Source organism: Lonchura striata, chromosome 2, assembly GCF_050655825.1.
Source record: "Lonchura striata isolate lonStrDom1 chromosome 2, ASM5065582v1, whole genome shotgun sequence".
Taxonomy (NCBI): domain Eukaryota; kingdom Metazoa; phylum Chordata; class Aves; order Passeriformes; family Estrildidae; genus Lonchura; species Lonchura striata.
The window spans coordinates 15,440,841-15,458,795 of NC_140704.1; positions in this window are offsets into that span (position 1 = coordinate 15,440,841).

Consider the following 17,955-nt stretch of genomic DNA (forward strand, 5'->3'; position numbering starts at 1 on the left):
CAGGAGCAGGAGCAGGAGCAGGAGCAGGGGCAGGGGAAGGAGCAGGAGCAGGATCAGGAACAGGAGCAGGAGCAGGAGAAGGAGCAGAGCAGGAGCAGGAGCAGGAGAAGGAGCAGGAGCAGGAGCGGGGCAGGAGCAGGGGCAGGAGCAGGAGCAGGAGAAGGAGCAGGGGCAGGGGCAGGAGCAGGAGCCGGAGCAGGAGCAGGAGCAGGGGCAGGGGAAGGAGCGGGGCAGGAGCAGGAGAAGGAGCAGGGGCAGGGGCAGGGGAAGGAGCAGGAGCAGGAGCAGGAGCAGGGGCAGGGGCAGGAGCAGGAGCCGGAGCAGGAGCAGGAGCAGGAGAAGGAGCAGGAGCAGGGGCAGGAGCAGGAGCCGGAGCAGGAGCCGGAGCAGGAGCAGGAGAAGGAGCAGGAGCAGGAGCGGGGCAGGAGCAGGAGCAGGAGAAGGAGCAGGAGCAGGAGCGGGGCAGGAGCAGGGGCAGGAGCAGGAGCAGGAGCAGGAGCAGAAGCAGGAGCAGGAGCAGAAGAAGGAGCAGGAGCAGGAGCGGGGCAGGAGCAGGAGCAGGAGAAGGAGCAGGGGCAGGGGCAGGAGCAGGAGCCGGAGCAGGAGCCGGAGCAGGAGCAGGGGCAGCAGCAGAAGCAGGAGCAGGAGCAGGAGCAGGGGCAGCAGCAGAAGCAGGATTCACAAAGGCTGAGCTCGGAGCCGATCTCTGCCCGCGGCCGCTCCCAGCTGGGACAGCCGCGGCCAGGCCCGCAAACCAAGGCCTCGTGCAACGATTCATTTTAGCAAGTCCAGGGCACAGTTACTGGGCAGCCTAAATATAGCGCTACCAAAATGGAAAAACAATCTGGGATCAGTCGGGCGCAATCACAAAGGTCCCCGCACCTCGGCGTCGGGACCGTCCCACGGGCGCGGGGCGGCCCCGGGCCGGGCGGCCGAGCCAGGGAGGCGGCGGCAGAGCAGACCCGAGAACGAGCCGGGTGTCCCCTGGGAACACAGCGAAGGGTACCTGCAGGACTCTGAAAAGCCAGTTAGCTTCGACCAGAGTAATACTGTAAAGAAGAAAATAGAATCTGTAGAGAAAGCAAATGGTAATTACATGTTTCTATATCTCCCGTTCTCCAAAAACTCTGAAGCAAGATGTAGAGGAAATATGGTTTTTACTTGTGTAAGCAGTTCTTAGCCAAATGTCCTCTCTTTCATCCCCTTCACTACTTCTCGACAAATCCCTGCTCACACACAAACAAGGCTGTTGCCATAGAAGTCTTCTTGACTCGGTTAAAAAGCGATTCAAGAGGATCACCCGGTGGCTGAACGGGCTTATGCGGAGAGTAAAGCAGCAGAAAGCAGCCTCTCTGCTGGGGCTGGGGGAGAGCCCCGGCTCTCCTGTTACAGCTTGCCAATCCTGGTCTCTGCTTTTGCTCAGAAAGTGAAGCTGAACAGGAAATTATTGTGCTGCATGACACAGAGAAGTACATTATGAAGTATTACAAAGATTATGTTTATAAAATCTTATTTTACCACTTTACCAGTTAAAACCTTTCGACTTGTTTTCTTAACATCATTTTCATTTCATGCAGTTATTGATGTTCTAATGCTCTCCTCCTCCAAAGGAGAGGATCCCCTCCTCTTGCACTAATGCATAACCTCCGTGTCTCCACAGCAGCCCTGGGGCTGAGGGAAGGACAGGCAAGTCCTGACACAGGCCAAGCATGGGGGAACCATCCCCTTGTGCCTCTTCCCTCCTGAGCCCACGGCAGAGCAGAGACCCAGGGGCACGTGAGAGGCTCTGTGGAGCCAGTGCAAAGAGCAGGTCAGGAGGTTGTAAAGCAGGGGGCTAAGAGGGCCCTTCCTCCAGTGGGTGCAAATGTGCTCTCACCTCCTTCATCTTTCAGAAATGGTCTGTAGCTAAGTGCTGGTATTATGAGAGGCCCAGTGACACTGAGAGTGCAGTTTAAATCAGTTCATCCATTTCCAAGAATAAGGCTAAAATAAAATATACTCTGCTCAGCCCATTGTAAACATTAACAGCCTCCTTTGTAGCCTCTCTGATGACCCTCCTCCTACCCCGGTGCTGCAGCAGCGGTTTGGCATTGCCATTACAGATATATGCCCTTCCAAGAACATTCCCCAGGTTAAGGGTAATTCTTGCCTCGGAGATTTTGCACTTCTCCCGTGCTTTATAGAGACAGAAGCTGCCCCGCTCTCGAGGTGCCCCAGCAGTGAGCTTGCCCCACTGCCCTTTGCTGTTGCATGGCACTGGCCCAGACATGCGCCACCAGAAGCCACGTTCTTGGTGCTGCAGGCACAGCCCCGTGGTCCCCCTGTGCCAGGCACACGCTCCCTCACAGGGTCCCAAATGTCCCTTTGCCAACAGAATGACAAGGGTCAGAATTCAACATCCTGCCTTTAGCTGGAAGTAAAGGACAGAGAAATCAGTAGGGTCTGCCCAAAGGGAGAAGGGAGGGATGATGAAGAGGAAGGAGCCACATCTGTTAGGGTGGATGGGATATCTGGAGAAGGCAGAGGACAGCCACATCCTCACCAGCTCCACTGGGTGCTGGCAACTGGCTGCTGAGCTCCAGCTGTGAGGTCTGGGGTCTGAGTTCTGACCCTGCCCTAGGTCATAGGACCCAAGGTCCTGGATTACCTTATGAGGAACAGGATGAAACCCACCTCCTGATTTGCTGTTGGTTAATTAGGCTTCTGTGCCCTGGGTGGGACAGAGGTCCTGTAGGAGATGGACCACCTGGCTGTGAAGGATGTGACACAAGGCAGCACAGTAGGGTTGCACAGGGGTGGGTACTGGCCTCTCCTAGCCTAGGGGCTTCATTTGGTAGCTTCAGTATTTAGCTGACATATTTTTGTGTTATTTTAAAACACACCCTGAAGTTCAACACAAGGCGCTGTCACAGCACTGAAGCTGAAAGGCAAGACAGGGCTCATGCTAGATCTTGTGTGCATGTGGATCTAATTATCGGGGGGGGGGGGGGCATTAACAGAATTATCTCTGCCAAGGCTTATAGAACTCCCAAGACATTGTCTGAGAAAACTATCTGACATTTTTAGAGTGTTAAGGCTGTGGCTTTTTCATAGTTTTTTAGAGCTAAACATGTGGAATGCATACAATATATTTCTTCATCCTAATTAGCATTTTCATTGGCTTAACTGTGCCTGGCCCTAATAGTTTTAAGAGGCCCACTGATTCCACACACACAGCAGGAGGGCCCCAAGGAAAACAGATACACAAAGACAATGCAATTATGCAGGATTTTAAGCAGCTTCCACTTAACCAGTGAGTGGTGTAATACTAGTCTAAAAGCTTCAACCAGCCTTTGAAGTAAAATTTGACTGCTGAAAGAGTGAGACAGAGGGAGGAAGAGGGAGAATAAAAAGCCCAGAACAGACTGTGCAGACTGGAGCCGCATAAAAACTGCTGATCAAACACTTTGATTAGTTGAGTGCCATGATTTTAACTGAAGGAGAGCTGAACCTCAGTTTGAAAGTTATTTCCTTCCCAGCTGCAAACTCAAAAGATCACCTATCTACTTGGTATTTAATTTGCAATATTGATGTGCCAAGCTTCTCCCACACACAGTAAATCAAGGAGCAAGAGCTGAAGATAAGTGCCAGCCCATACGGACAGTGACCTGCTTCATTTATTGCCCAATGAAGTGTGTCCATTTTGCAAATAGAAATGACATTTTCCTTGCTTGGTGGCACTAAGTATCTTATTACAGCAGGACTGTCAGGCTCAGAGACCTACTGACAGCTCAGGATAGAAGTGCCCAGTGCCCCTAATGGCTCTAATTCAGTGAAAGCCAGAGTGATGCAGACATAGACACTCATATCTCTTTAAAGAACAGAATATACTGCAGTCATGCCAGAAATTCTTTTGTTTGTGAAACAATGTGTCTGAAAGGGAAAGGAGTTTTGGCATGCTGCCCATGCCAAATGTGAAGTGCTTTGCTGTCTTCTGAAAGCAAGCAGGTTAATCCTGGGGAGGTGCACCTTCCCAGGCCTGTTGGGATGTAGCAGGTTTGTTAAACCCAGCCTTTGCCTCTGTTAAGACAGACAGGCCAGAACCTCAAGAGATGAAAAGCAGGAGATACCTGTTCCATCACCCACAGCAGCACTTACCCACTAGGAGCTGTTGAACAGCTAATCAAAAAAGGCAAGCACTGACTGGTCTAACACTTGAAACATCGTGTTCCCTTCCTGTGTCGCTGTCATTGATCCTCACATGCTCCAATGCCTGCAATCTTATTTTCATGTGAGGCTCTGGATAAACTATCGCCTGTGAAGCCGAGCAGGGTGATGAGCATGTGATGAGGTAGCCCTGTAGTGTAGCACTGTCTTTCTCAGGCCAGAAGCTTTGTACTGGATTTCAAAATGCTCAGGACAAAGATTTTCTGGGCTCTGCTCTATCTGAATTCTTCTTGATCTGCTTGCAGCTTTGTTTTACTTTGTTTTTCTTCATTTAGATTCAGCATTAAGTTCTCTAAGTGACTGAGTGCTTTAGTTGGTTATACTTTTGCACATCTTTGCATGCTATGGCCATAGTTTTACAGAGACTGTAGTTATTCTATGCAGAATAAGCTATTTTTGATCAAAACAATAATGCAGTGTAGGGGTGGACAAGTAGGTTACAACATCTATGGAGAAGTGGATGTCTGTAGCACAAGATGCACAGGCATGGGATGGCAGAGATGTGGCACAGGCGGGCACTGGTGATCCCACAGCTATGAATATCCCTCCCTTCAATAAAATTCAAGTAGAGTTAGTTCAATGAAGTGTGGAACCAGACAAACCTGATTTTAGAGTAAAATAAGAAATAGAAACAGTACTAAATGTATGTAAAAGGCATTACATATAATAATAAGAGCACATGGAGCTGCAGACAAGTGCAGAAAGAGAAAGGTGTGAAAAAAGCAAGTTAGAAAACTTATGAAAGCTACTCCAAGTGGATCCCAGATCAAGAAAGGAAACATCAACCTGAACATCAGCTTGAACATCACGATCCTCCTTGCAAAACACTCTGGATGTCCCTGACTCGCTGTTATGCCCCAGCCCTACCAGACTGAGACCACCACTCAGGGCTTGGAGGAGCAGCCTGACACCAGGAAAAGGAGTAGAAATCAGGTGTGTGTGAAACAATTTTTACTGCACTGTTATTCTTTCTTTCTCTGGAATGATTAGATCTAGACTAGCAGTGATTTTCAAATTACTGTTCAGGTTTCCAGTAGTATATGGTGAGCTTCTCCTTCACCTGCAAGCAAGAATTTTAACATAAGAATTTCTGGAATTAATTAAATGTGGTAACATTAAAATTATAGAGAGGCCATGGATAGTAAAGGGTCTACTGATCTCTAATCTTCTGTGGGTTTGCTCTGCCTGCCACAATTCCCATGACTGAGATGTGGTATGGGGTGGCTTCTGGAGGTCAGACGAAGCATGGCTGGGAGCTGCACAGCACAGCATGTTCCTGGGTGAGGGAGAGCTATTTCAGCAGAGAGTGGCAAGCTTTCATCCACCATGAGGAAAAAATCACTGCCTTTCCCAAGAAAGGGGATATTAATTCCCTCAGGTCCCACTGAGGAAACAAAAATCCTGGGATGGATGAACCACAACACACATTATTAGTGTTAAAATACTGAAGATCAGGCCAGAAAATGCTATAGCCAAATTGATTTGGAAAGACTAAGCTGGATTCATGAGAGGGAGCCTAGGAGAGGATGGTATGTGTCTAATTTGTAAATTAGCCCAGGCTGCATTGATATGGAGACACTAGCTGTCAAATCATTCATGGATGCATGGAAAACATTTAACATGATTTAACAGGACTTTTTGAATCAAGTGATCTTGAAGCTTGTTTTTCACAAGACCTTTGCTGATGTTTTCTTTATGGACCTTCCCCTCTGTAATTGTTGCCAAAACTCAGCAGGATGCAATTTCTTTTTCATGTTCTCTGGAATGTCCCCACTGCAGTTCTGTGGGGCTAATCTAATACTAGCAGGTATCTAGTCTTTAACAGTCTTTAATCAAGTCCCTTTTTTTTCCCCTAATAATGAGGAAAGAGGTATTTGCAGTTTCTGAGTTAAGGCACTTAGGAAATAGCGAGTGCAAAAACCCAGAGGCTTGGGAAACCTGGGGGCCAGTGTTCAATGCATTATCATGGAAACTGCATTGCATAGAGCACTGACTCCAAGTTCTGTAATCAGCTTTTATGAACTCCAGGAGCTGCAGTGTGCTTTGAAAACTGACCTGGATGCCAGATCCAAGTTTGCCTAACCAGCTCAGTGGAATTAAATATACAGATATCATCTAGCTTCAACTGAAGCACAAGTCTGTGGCAAATGTGCAAACATTTTTTGAAGGCCATTGCCAGTTTTTCAATATCACAGTTTTTAGTCTAATGTTCAGACCTATTTCACCTGCTTTACAGCTACACAGAAACTCTGGTCTTTGCTCCAAAGACTTTATTTTCTATACCTATGGATCTCATGCAGGCAAGTCTGATGCTAGAATTAATAGTCCACTAATGATGTTAGCTTTTTCTTTTCAGCAGATGCTGATGCCATATTTCTGCAGCCAAGTTATCTATAGCATGATAGATAATTTTGCCTGCTTCTAGTTTTCAGGTAATACTGGGAACATTGTAGATTTAACCAAAAGAACCTGACATTATTCTATGGTTTTGTTCTTGGCATTACTTTCATGGCTCAAAAACACTCTCAGTTCCCAGCTTTCAAACTCTTAACAGAGATTGGTTTGGGTATACCCAAAGTTTCCAGTCTCCATCATTATGTGTCAGCTTCATTCAAGGGATAGGTGGTTTCCCATTACTTGCTGCAGAGCCTGGACCTTCTGTGCTGCCAGCCCAGCACCAGGGTTTCTCTCAGTGTCCAAACTTTGCCTTGGACAGGGGCTACTGGGGAGGACAGAGGAAGAGGGAATATCCTTCACTGAGTCTTTCTGGGAAGCAGACTAACTGTAGGACCTACTGCACTGCTGAATTGCCCTCCCAAAGCAGCTGTGTGGAGGAGGGCAGGCACAGTGGCTCGCCTGTCCTGGCAGACAGAGGAGCTGGCACATGCAGCATCTTTGTGGCACTGTCATGGTCCTTACACAAGTTGGACTCTGTGCTGTCAAAGGAAAGTGCTGTGGAATGTTTTCTGGTGGTATGTTCCCCCTCCCATCCTGGCAAGATAAGTCACAGAGCAGAGGGAGTTCATTAACTTCCATGTCTGTTGATCCAAGCAAGACAGAATGAACTAAGACTGATTTTATTTGGCTGGAAAGGGCTGAACAGCAGCTAATATTAAACACCACTCATGTGAAGCAGGGACATTGGTACTGAAAGAATGATAATTTAATGTGAACAGTAATAAAGCCTTATGAATAATGCATTTTAAATTATTACCTAGATATTGGCTGGCTGGAGATCCAACCTTGGCCCATATTTCTCTGGCAGTATTTAACCTTGTCACTAATTTAGGGAATTAGAGGCACTTGAAATCCTAGCTGGAGGGGAAATATGGGTAGACTTCAAATACAATCCTTGCCCATTCACTCACTGTTTTCTTTGTGCTTGTATAAAGGTGAGTAACAGATAAAATGAAGTCTTTGAATGAAGTCCATAAAATTAAGTCTATACTGAGTCTATGGCCTCTGCACACATTGAGATGGGAAGTGCAGGAGCTCTTTTCCTGTGTGCAGCACTTCTGCACTTCATTGTGTCCAATGCAGCAGACAGCAAACTCAGCCTCTCTCTTTTTAACTGTAAGAATTTAGATTGGGATTGACATAGAAAACACCCCACTAGCCAGAATTTCCCAGGCAATAGATGGAAGACAACACTGTAAGACATAGGTGTATAAAGGGACATCACTTTTCCCATTGACAGCACAAGTAGCTGTATCCATTTCCAATATCCCTAGTACTTTGCAGGTACCTCCTGCACAGCTGCTTCTTGCAGCACTGCACCTCTAACAAGTGTTTTAGTAACACAAGGTACAGCTACAGATATTTCTGAATGAAGTGGAGGTGTGGATTTACAGTGTCAGTGTAGCTGCTAGTGGCAACTTCTTCCTCTTGCCTTTGAGCAAATTTCCCTTTATGGTTAGGGAACTTTTCGCTGGCCATAGACTGTGAATGGGATCTTGCTGTGGAAAACATGATGTGATGTACATGCATCTCCCCACAGTCACTTGCTTGTATAACTGTACCTTTAGAAATAAGAGATGCAACCCAAGTAGGGTTTGAAAAGAGTCCTGCTGCTGCCCAAACAATGCTTTCAAAGGACTTTCAAACAGTGTGTCATGAGGGATTTTTAATTTGTTTTGCCATGCAAACCACTGTGGCACCCATTTCAGCCTGGGTCTGAAACAGATTTTGTGGTTAAAAACACTGTGCAGCTGTAATACAATAAAAAAGCAGTTCCTCTGACTAAAGCTGGCAGCAGTCCTACGGTCTTTTCTCTTACTTTCTCAGCCACACCCTTCCCTGAAATCTCCTTCTGGGTTATGCAGCTGACCACAGGTCCATGGGGTTAGTCTATAATGGCAAAATTATTTTCCAGAACATTTACAGTTTGATATCTAGATAAAGAGTGACTAATTTTTGACTCGTGAGTAATTCCTGACCTTACTGATGTGCCCCTAGCTGGTTTTCAGAAATTGAGCTATCAGGGAAAATACTCATCCTCAAATTCCCATGAGCCATAGATGTCGTGTGGCTGTCAAATGCACATCCACACATCCCTCCCCTGCTGCACCCCAAAATGCTGTGGCCCTTCAGAAGCTGAAACATCTGCAGATTTCTCCTGAGCTGTCACACACAGCTGTTACCTTTCTTACAACTGTACACACAGTTCCTGTACAGCCACCTCTCCCCTGTCAAGCAATGCTGTGCAGGACTGTGCATTAATTCATTATTGCAATAGGGTTAAGCAGAACAGATATTTTGTGCAGGATGTATACTGTTTTCATCACAATATTTTGAAAGTAAGGGAGATAAGGGAGTAAGGGAGACATGAGATTATGTATTTGCTGCAACCCAATAAATTCCCTCTTTTTTGTTTTAATAAGAAAACCACAAAGTCTGCAGCTAAATATTCCTCAGATTTTTAAAAATTTCACCCAAACCAAAGCTCCTGTACAAGCCAAGCAGCTTCACAGAAACAAAAGCACTAAAAAATTTGGATCAATAACACTGTGCAGGAGCCCAGTTTCAGATGAATGTGTTGGAATTGTTCATACTTTCAATATCTTTTCCTCCTTACCTGTAGGAAACCATGTAACTTAAGGAAAGAAGATGGAACAACACATGGTACAACATGGAAAAACTTTAGTAGTTCTCCTCACTGCTCAAAGATCTCCCTTCAGCAAACTTGCAGTCCACCTTGCAGTCCACCTTGCAATCCACAAGAGTGCCTATGTGCTGCAGTAGCTCTACTAGACCAGCATCCACTTCAAGTGATGAAAATCCACAGGAACAGGTGTCTCTTGCCCAAGCATTCCAGTAAGTGAAATTTATTGTTTTAATATTCCCTTCTCCCATTTCTCAACCAAGGGATCTTCCATCACTAAATCAACATGACCCAGACTGGTGCAGGAAGACAGAGAACAGGACAAGTGCAGACTCAAAAACTGAAATGGAGTCAAAGAGGTCCTCTGCAATACTGAGTTTTACTGTGGTACCAAGATGACTCAAGAGAGCAGCTCTGGGAGGCCAACAGAATAAGGAGGTAGCAAGAAAACCTTATTACTAGTATCAATATGACAAGAACAGCTGAAAATCATCTTAGACCTGAGGCAATATGATCCCTCCACCCCAGTGCCTTTATCATTACAATAGTCACAGATGAGGGCAGGGGGGTTTAAGGGTGAAAATTTGCTTTGTGTTTTGCTGCTTTCTCTGTTCCCAAGGCCAGAAAAGATAAGAGCATCACCTATCATGCGTCAGTCCACTGGCAATTTCTCAGTGCTAAAGAGAAAACTGGGCTTGGCAACACCCTGTGTCTTATGGATGCTACAAATTTACTTCCCAAGGGAGAGGATAGAAATAGCAGTTTCATCCTTCCCACATCACCTGTCCATGTGGGAGTCACTAGATCTGTCCCTCCCTGTAAGTGGCCCATCTAACTCCTGCAGGATATCTGGAAGTGTTTTATTCCTGGTAATGCTGAAGGAGAGTAGTGTCTTATGGTATGTACTGCACAGAAACAGGGTAAAAAAAATGAACCAGAGGGTTTACAATGTAATTAAAGGGTTTACTTCTTTACATGCACTGTAAAACTGAAAATCAGGCTAGGTGCATTTGAAAACAAAGCAAACCAGATAAATGTGAGCTGTTTCAGACTAGACTATGGTTATATTTATGTAGGAGACTGAACAAACAAATTAATGGTTTTTTTCTTATAATGTTAATACTCCCAAGAACACTGGAAATCCCAGCAAAGTCATCTGGATGGGGATATAATGCAGTGCAGATGTGAAAGTGCTTGAAGGGAAAGAGGGAGCATCCAAGCCTTTCCCAAGACTCCCCAAACACCCTTATGACAATGATCTGCCTCAGTGTTGTTGTTGGAATGGCTCACTCAGCAGCCGTCACATCCCAGCTTCATAATTGAAGCTACAGGCCCAATTCATTAAAAGAAGATTTACTGGTGCTAGGAGGGTTTTGTCATAGATCTTGTTTTCATAAATGGGTCTCTCTAGTGCATGTGATTTACAGAGAAAAGAAAAATCTGAATTATGGGGAGAATTGCATATGAGCAAGGTTTTTGGAGTGAGAATAGTTTAGTGTAGAAGGAATTCAATCTCCCTTTTTGCCTGCTGACATCCCAGGAGATGTCTCAGAAAGAGGAAACCACACTGGGCTTGTTGTGGTGCTCTGCAAACCACTCTGCTCCTTCTACTGTCCTGCGTGCCCCAGCAGCTCTAGGGGAGCTGGCCAGGGGTGAGGGAGTCCCACTTCCCACTGTTCACTGCCTCACCAGTGTAGCTCTCCTGTCTCTGAGAACCACTCAGCTAAGCACTGAGGCCCTGTAGATGTCTTCTACACTTGCAGTGACTTTCCAGCCAGGCTTGCAAGTACAGCCCAGCAAGATTAGCAAGGGGAGCTGCAGCTCGAGTGCGAGTGGCTGTGAGAGCCACAGTGCAAGAGATGTACGGGACATCTGGGTATGGCATAATAAATGATAATGGCAATAATGAATAATGGCATACTAAATTATAATGACAATAATAAATAATGACATAATAAATTATAATAGCAAGCAGTGACCTGGTCAGTGCGAGCAGTTGAATTTTGAACATGTCTCTCCAAGAGAGGCTCTCCAAGAACCCCCCTCTTTTCATTGCCTACCAAGGGAGCTGATAGGACCCAATTGAGGTGAAGTCCCTCCATGTGTCCTGATTCAAGCCTAATTGCAACCTTGCTGTTCTGTTGCCCATGAGGCACAATCTAAACAGCTATGTACAGTGCTGTCTGTATTGGCAGAAGCAATGCAACAACTCCATCGAGGTGGGGAAATCCTGAGGACAGACCAAAACTCTTCTAGTACCCTTCCCTCTCCCCTAAAAACAGTTTATGCCTATTAACCTTTATGTCTAGAGTACAAAACAATTGAGTAAAAATTCCTGTCCTTTCACTGAACCCTTTATATTTGTTATTAAAAGACAAGTAAATTATTTTATTAAAAATGTGGAATTTTTTTTTTTTTTTAGTTTTTCTCTCAAAATTCATAAAAGGCTATAATGTGATTAACAAAGCCAATGACTAATATATAGCTTAGTATCAGACATGTTGGTACTGGTCAAGGTCCACGACAGCCAGGAGTTAACAGACCTATAGAAGTGAACAAGGGAAACTGTTACTTGTTTTGATTATGATGTGATGTTATAAGTATTTTGCTCTTGCAGAGCTGATATGCTGCAGTGACCTACATGTGACACACAGCTCCTCCAGAAGGTGTCCTGTATACAACCAAGCAATTTCCCTGGCCAGATCTTGTATGTACAAATGATTTTCTGGAAACTTTCTTTCACATCTTTATTTAGGGATATCATATAGGCCAAGAAAGTTAGTTGGTTTTTTAATAAAAAGGAAGTGTGAAGTGAAGCATTTACTGCCTTTAAATTGATCATACTTGTCCAGGAATCAGGAGCTGTTTTCCAGAGGCCCTGCAGATGTCCAAGTGCACATTGAATTTGACATCTATTGTTTATGCCAAGCAGTTGATTTTTGAGGAACAATTGGAAGCATTCACAGAAAAAGGAAAGATTGGACCTGTGCAGTGGAAGTAATCTTGCACAAACCTGAACCTAGATTTTACTTGCCCAGTGGGAGAACAAGGTGCAAAACCACCCTTATGAGTTATTAATTAATTCAACTCATTTAGTGCCTAAATAGTGCATTTTAGATATAAGTTGCACTTAAATTGCTTTTGACCAAGGAATTATCCACTCAGTAATTTTGATTAAGTAAAAATATTGTAAATAGTTGTAACTTGATTGTGGTCAATTCACAAAGAAAATAAAGGTAAACTGTCCAAATATTATCTTTATTCCAAAAAGTTTATTCTGTTCTAATCACATGGTAACATTCAGGTAAATCTATTAAATCCTGCTGGCAAGCCATCAGCAACAGAACACCAGGAAAATCAGCCTTGATGTTTCAAATCCATGTTTTTCATTTGCAAACCAAGAACCATGTAGCAGAGGGGAAGAACCTGAATTTCAAATGCAAGCTGACTGGCAACAAGCAATTACTTTGGACAAACTCCACAGCAGTTGTTCCAGGGATCCGATGACTGAAAACTTTAGTTTTAGGTCAATCATATTTCAAAACCCAATTTCAAGGCTGGGCTTTTTCTGTGTGGAACAGTAAAACTAGGAAGAGATTAAGAAACCTGCCTAATAATTAGCATTCCAGCCTGTCAGAGTCATATTACGGCACACAGAACTTTGATTAAATGAACAATCCAAAGGTTGCCAAGATAAGGATTCAAAAGCCAGGCAATACCAGAAATAAGGTCATTATGCTCAATTTCAGAATTTTGAATGACAGAACCCTGTTATCCTTCTGTGGGAGTCATCCCTCTCCTCCACAGAAAACACATGGTCTGTGCAATTAGCATGCCCATGAATGAAGATCCCATCTGTACTCACCAATATAAATCATGACAACTGGATCTTGCCAGAAAATTGATTTTTCTGTTTGATGTGTGTCTTCCCTGATTTTTAAGCCTGACACCTCACCTGCCCAAAGTACAGCTAACCCTGCCTTTCAGTGGTACCACCTACCACTTCAAACACTGCTTGAATGAAGTACCCTGCATCACCTGGGACTGATGGACAGGGACAGTCCATCCTTTTGAGGCACTACTCTCCTTTATATCCCTGTCCTTCCTGGCTGCAATATGTGCTTCCCTTCTGTTGGTGCTAAGATGGACTCTGTAAGGTTCTAAAATCACAGTCTAAATATACCTTGAAAATTGCCCTGTCTTTCAAAGGCTGTTCTTTTTCTCCATGTCCTGCATTATAGCAAATTTTTTTGCTACATTGCAAGCCTTTTCCAAAGAATGGAAGATCTGTCAATCATTCCATCACCCATACAAGAATGACCATTCAAGAATTTCAGGGCATGAAAAAACCAGCATTTTTTGATCCTTAACTTGGATCTTGAAAGTAACTTAAGCTGGATGCCATGGAACATTTTAAAAAGACTGTCAAAATCACAAACAGAAAGACTAAGGATTTATAAAAGAGAAAATTCTTCAGCCCAAATAATGAGTAGACTTGCTATTTCTTCAAAATAGAACTTTATGTAAGACTTAAAAGCATTTATCCATATAGGGCTCAAAGCTAATAAGCTAAGGACTGGTGTATTTTACAGATGTAGGACTGCAGGGAATGCTCTACATCTTCCTCTAGACATTCACTGAGATTAGACTGACACCAAGAGTTGTACTGAACTAAACCCACAGCCAAAAAGTGATAGAGTCTCTGGCTTAATGTGAGTAGCAAGTCTCTTCAGACTGAATTGCTAGATTTCTGTTCTACACTAACAATATGTAGAACTAATTCACAGACCATAACTGGCCACTTATTAGATTAAGGTGAAAACAAATACTCATATAAATCACCTTCTTTCTTCCTACAGATAACTTCTTTAAGATGTTATTGTTCATTTGTAGAAAGCCCTGTCTAGAAGAGAAAGGAAAAGCATTACTTTGACACTACCTGTATGAGTGTCACCTCTCTTTACCTATTTTTCTGAAGGCTAAAATGTGGGAACTGAAACAGAAACTCCAAAAAGGTTCTGATTTAGATACCTAATGTAAGATATGCTTGAATATTTATCATCCCAAATTATATTTCAGGTTTTTGGCTTTATCCTCATGTCTATTCTTTTGAATTTACTTTTCACTGATACATGTTTTGCCTAAAGCCTCTTGCACTGCAGGAAAAAGAGCCCCTCAAAACTGGTTTGTGTAGATTTTTAAACTGGCTTACATGCTAAGCAGCACACACAGCTGCAGTAAAGGGCACTAGGCTTTTGATTTTAAAAAGAAAAAGAAAGAATCTGAGTTTGAAGAACACTCATTTTATGCAAATAAATCTGTGGAGAAAAACGGTGTAAGAAAAATCCATGCCCTTTAGAGACCTGAGAAAGCAGCTGGCGTGGCTCTGCAGGAAGCAGCCTGCAGGTGCTGGGAACTGGCCAGAGGGTCAGACCTGCAGCTGCTGGACTCAGACCTGGCCTTTAGCACATGGGAGCAGGAAGATGTGCCTGAGGAAGCAGTAGTTGTCCCTGAAGAGAGTTCACCCCTTCCTGGCTCCAAGCAGAAGGGGGCTGCTTAGCTCTTTCCATCACATGCAGATTTCTATCAGGCTGGATTTTGTGTTTTTCTTGTAAAAAAATTACTTAATTTGAGAAATATTTATTTGAAGGTTGTGTCTGGCAGGCATTTCCCTCTAGGACAGACTGTGCTCTGATTTTGGTCAGTTCAGTAAAAAAAAAGTCAGATAAATGCCTCTGGAGACCTGGAGAGACTGACACATTACTCATTTGAAACAGGGGTAGCTTCTTTTTGCAGAACTTGTACCTTTTTCTGCTTGTTTGTTTGTTTGTTTGTTTTGTTTTGTTTTGTTTTTCCCTGCTATCATGACTGTGGATTTCTCCCTCTTCAATATCTTTCATATGAATATCCTACCTTATCAAAGGCAATATTAGCAGCTGACAGGAGAAGGGGAGATAAAATAAGTGCAGTTGCCACCCAGGTATATCTGCTTACTTGCCCTTCATCTCCTTAGTCTGTAACTCCAAAGGGATCAGCATAGGTATAAAAATTTATGCCATGCTGTGTGACTTGCTGTGTGAATTCCAAGGACTGTGTAACAAGCCAAGGCTGACACACTGCAGACAATGTGATGGCACTGCCTGCCTTTTCTGTCACTACAGAGAAGGAGGTGGAGCAAAGCATTTGCTCATCTCCCAGGAAAGAGAGGATGGTTAGACAGCTGGAAAAACAAACATTTTAAGAAAAACAGATGGCATACAACAGAGAACACAGTCATGAATATGTAGTGCCAGTACAATATTTTCCTACTTTCAGATCTCAAAATGCTTCACCATTTATAAGATAGGAAGCACACAAACCCCATTGTAATGTTCACCAAATGTGCTTACATCAAAATCAAGGGTGAAAAATTACCCCCATGCTACTGCACTCTTTAAACATTTATTTTTCTTTCTCCCAGCTCATGTTGTGACATGTTTCAATATAAATGTTCCTGTCCCCATAACTGAGGTTCACTGAGTTCAAAGGTTGGAGAAAATCTAAGTTAGACTTGGAATTGAGATGGATTTAAGGAAAAAATGGTGTTGATTTGGCAACAGCTCTTTCAAGCTTCAACACAAAATGTGTAAGTGATGGGTGAGGTTAATGAGCAGCTGAACAATTAATTATTCTATTCAGTGGGTGATCCCAGTCATCCTGGAACAGAGTTCCCCATGAAAAAAATGCCAAGACACAGCTTTCCTCATCCAGCATGAAGCTAACGTGCCTAATCCCTTCCCAGTTATTCTTCAGCCTTCTCCACCCAATCAGCAATGAAGAACAAAGCCAACCTCCACAGACTTTTTAGCCCTCAAGCTATTTTCTGTACAAGTGTGAATGTCAAATTTGCTGGGTCTGAAACCACAGGATTGGGATGGGGCAATTCAGCTGTGGTATCAAAGATAAACGGGATTATGAGTTATATGCTTGTGACTGGAATATAGGAAGTTTAGCATGAAAAGAGCTGCAGAGCTCTGGATGCTAGGGTTTGGCAAGTGGAAAGAAACTGTGCTTGAAGCAATTTTGAAAACAGTATCTTATTGCTCTGCTTCCATGAAAACCATCATTGGAATAAACCCCATGTCTTTTGAAATATTCATTAAAAGTCAAAGATTCTCCCTTGCCAGAAGAGTCCAATAGCCTGAAGTATCTATGTCCAACCTCATAATTTGGGTTTGTACCAGACAGAGTGTGTCTGCCATGCATTGACTTTTATTCCTTTCTATTAAAGTTTCAGGGGATGTCTCTGTCTTTCTTTCTAAAAGAACCCTATGTTGTATTAAAAAAATCGATATTCAGTAGGACTAGTATAAAGTGTGTCTGTATAGGCTATTAGTTAATGTAGACTGAAAACTGATTACTGGCATTACAGTTTAAAAAGAGGAAGGAATTAAAAACACAGGGTTTTGGCCAGAGTGCAAACTCTAAATGAGATCAAGCCAGGTATGACACAAGGGCAGAGAGGGATGGCTATGGGAGGGCTGGCAAGTAGGAGGCTCTTAAGGGGTTTGCTAAAAAGTCAAATGTTGGTGATGTTTTTTTGGCTGAGATCAGAGGTGTTTTGTTCAGAACCAAGAGCACAGGTCAGTGAAGTAGACATGGAAGTTTTCAAAGGTCAGTGGTAGCTGGTGAATGTGGTGACATTGCTGAGTAATTTCATTCATGTTGTGATCACTTCCTAATCCTGGAAAATCCTCTTACAGTGACGTTGCAGGTCCCCCTGCCTTTGGGGAATCTGCTGAAGCAGACTCACGTGTCTCAGGGGTGCTGAAAGGATAATCTGGTTGATGGCAGTAGATGGACTGGCCACCCAGAAGCAGCACACCAGGTGCTATAATGGGTGCCTCTGCAGATCTGACCGGAGCTGCTGCAGTCAGGTACATCATCCAGGCATCCCTCTCCTAAGGAGAGTTAAAATGGAAGTGGTCCAGCACAGGCATAATTGGTACCTGGTGTAATTCTTGGGGTGCTTTTGTGCAAGGCCAGCATACTTCAGTGATACTTGTAGGTCCCTTACAACTCAGGGTATTCTATGATTCTATGACATATGCCTCACAGGTAAATCCAAGGAAGTGTGAGCTCTATTGAAAGGTTATCTGAATTTTTTGTCCCTATCCAGGTCTGCCAAACGATGCTTCTAACAGTCACAGCTAGACCAACAAGCCAACACACTTTATATACCTGGCCTCCCTCTACCCTCACCTCTCATCAGCTTTTTCTGCCCCTTGTCCAGGCTCCAGCTCAACAGGGCTTGGACCCAACAAGTCCTACCTATCCTGCCTGCCTGCCGCTCTTCCCAGCCTATCTCTGCATGCTAGGCTTTCCTGCCTCAGCCTGTTTCAGGCCCGCTGTGCCGCAGCCCGTGTCCCGCGGTGAGGGTGACGGTGGGGGTGAGGGTGAGGATAAGGGTGCGGGTGAGGGTGAGGGTGCTGGTGAGGGTGAGGGTGAGGGTGCGGGGGGGGGTGTGGGTGAGGGTGCGGGTGCGGGTGAGGGTGAGGGTGAGGGTGAGGGTGAGGGTGCGGGTGCGGGTGCGGGTGAGGGTGAGTGTGCAGGTGCGGGTGAGGGTGAGGGTGAGGGTGAGGGTGCGGGTGAGGGTGAGGGTGAGGGTG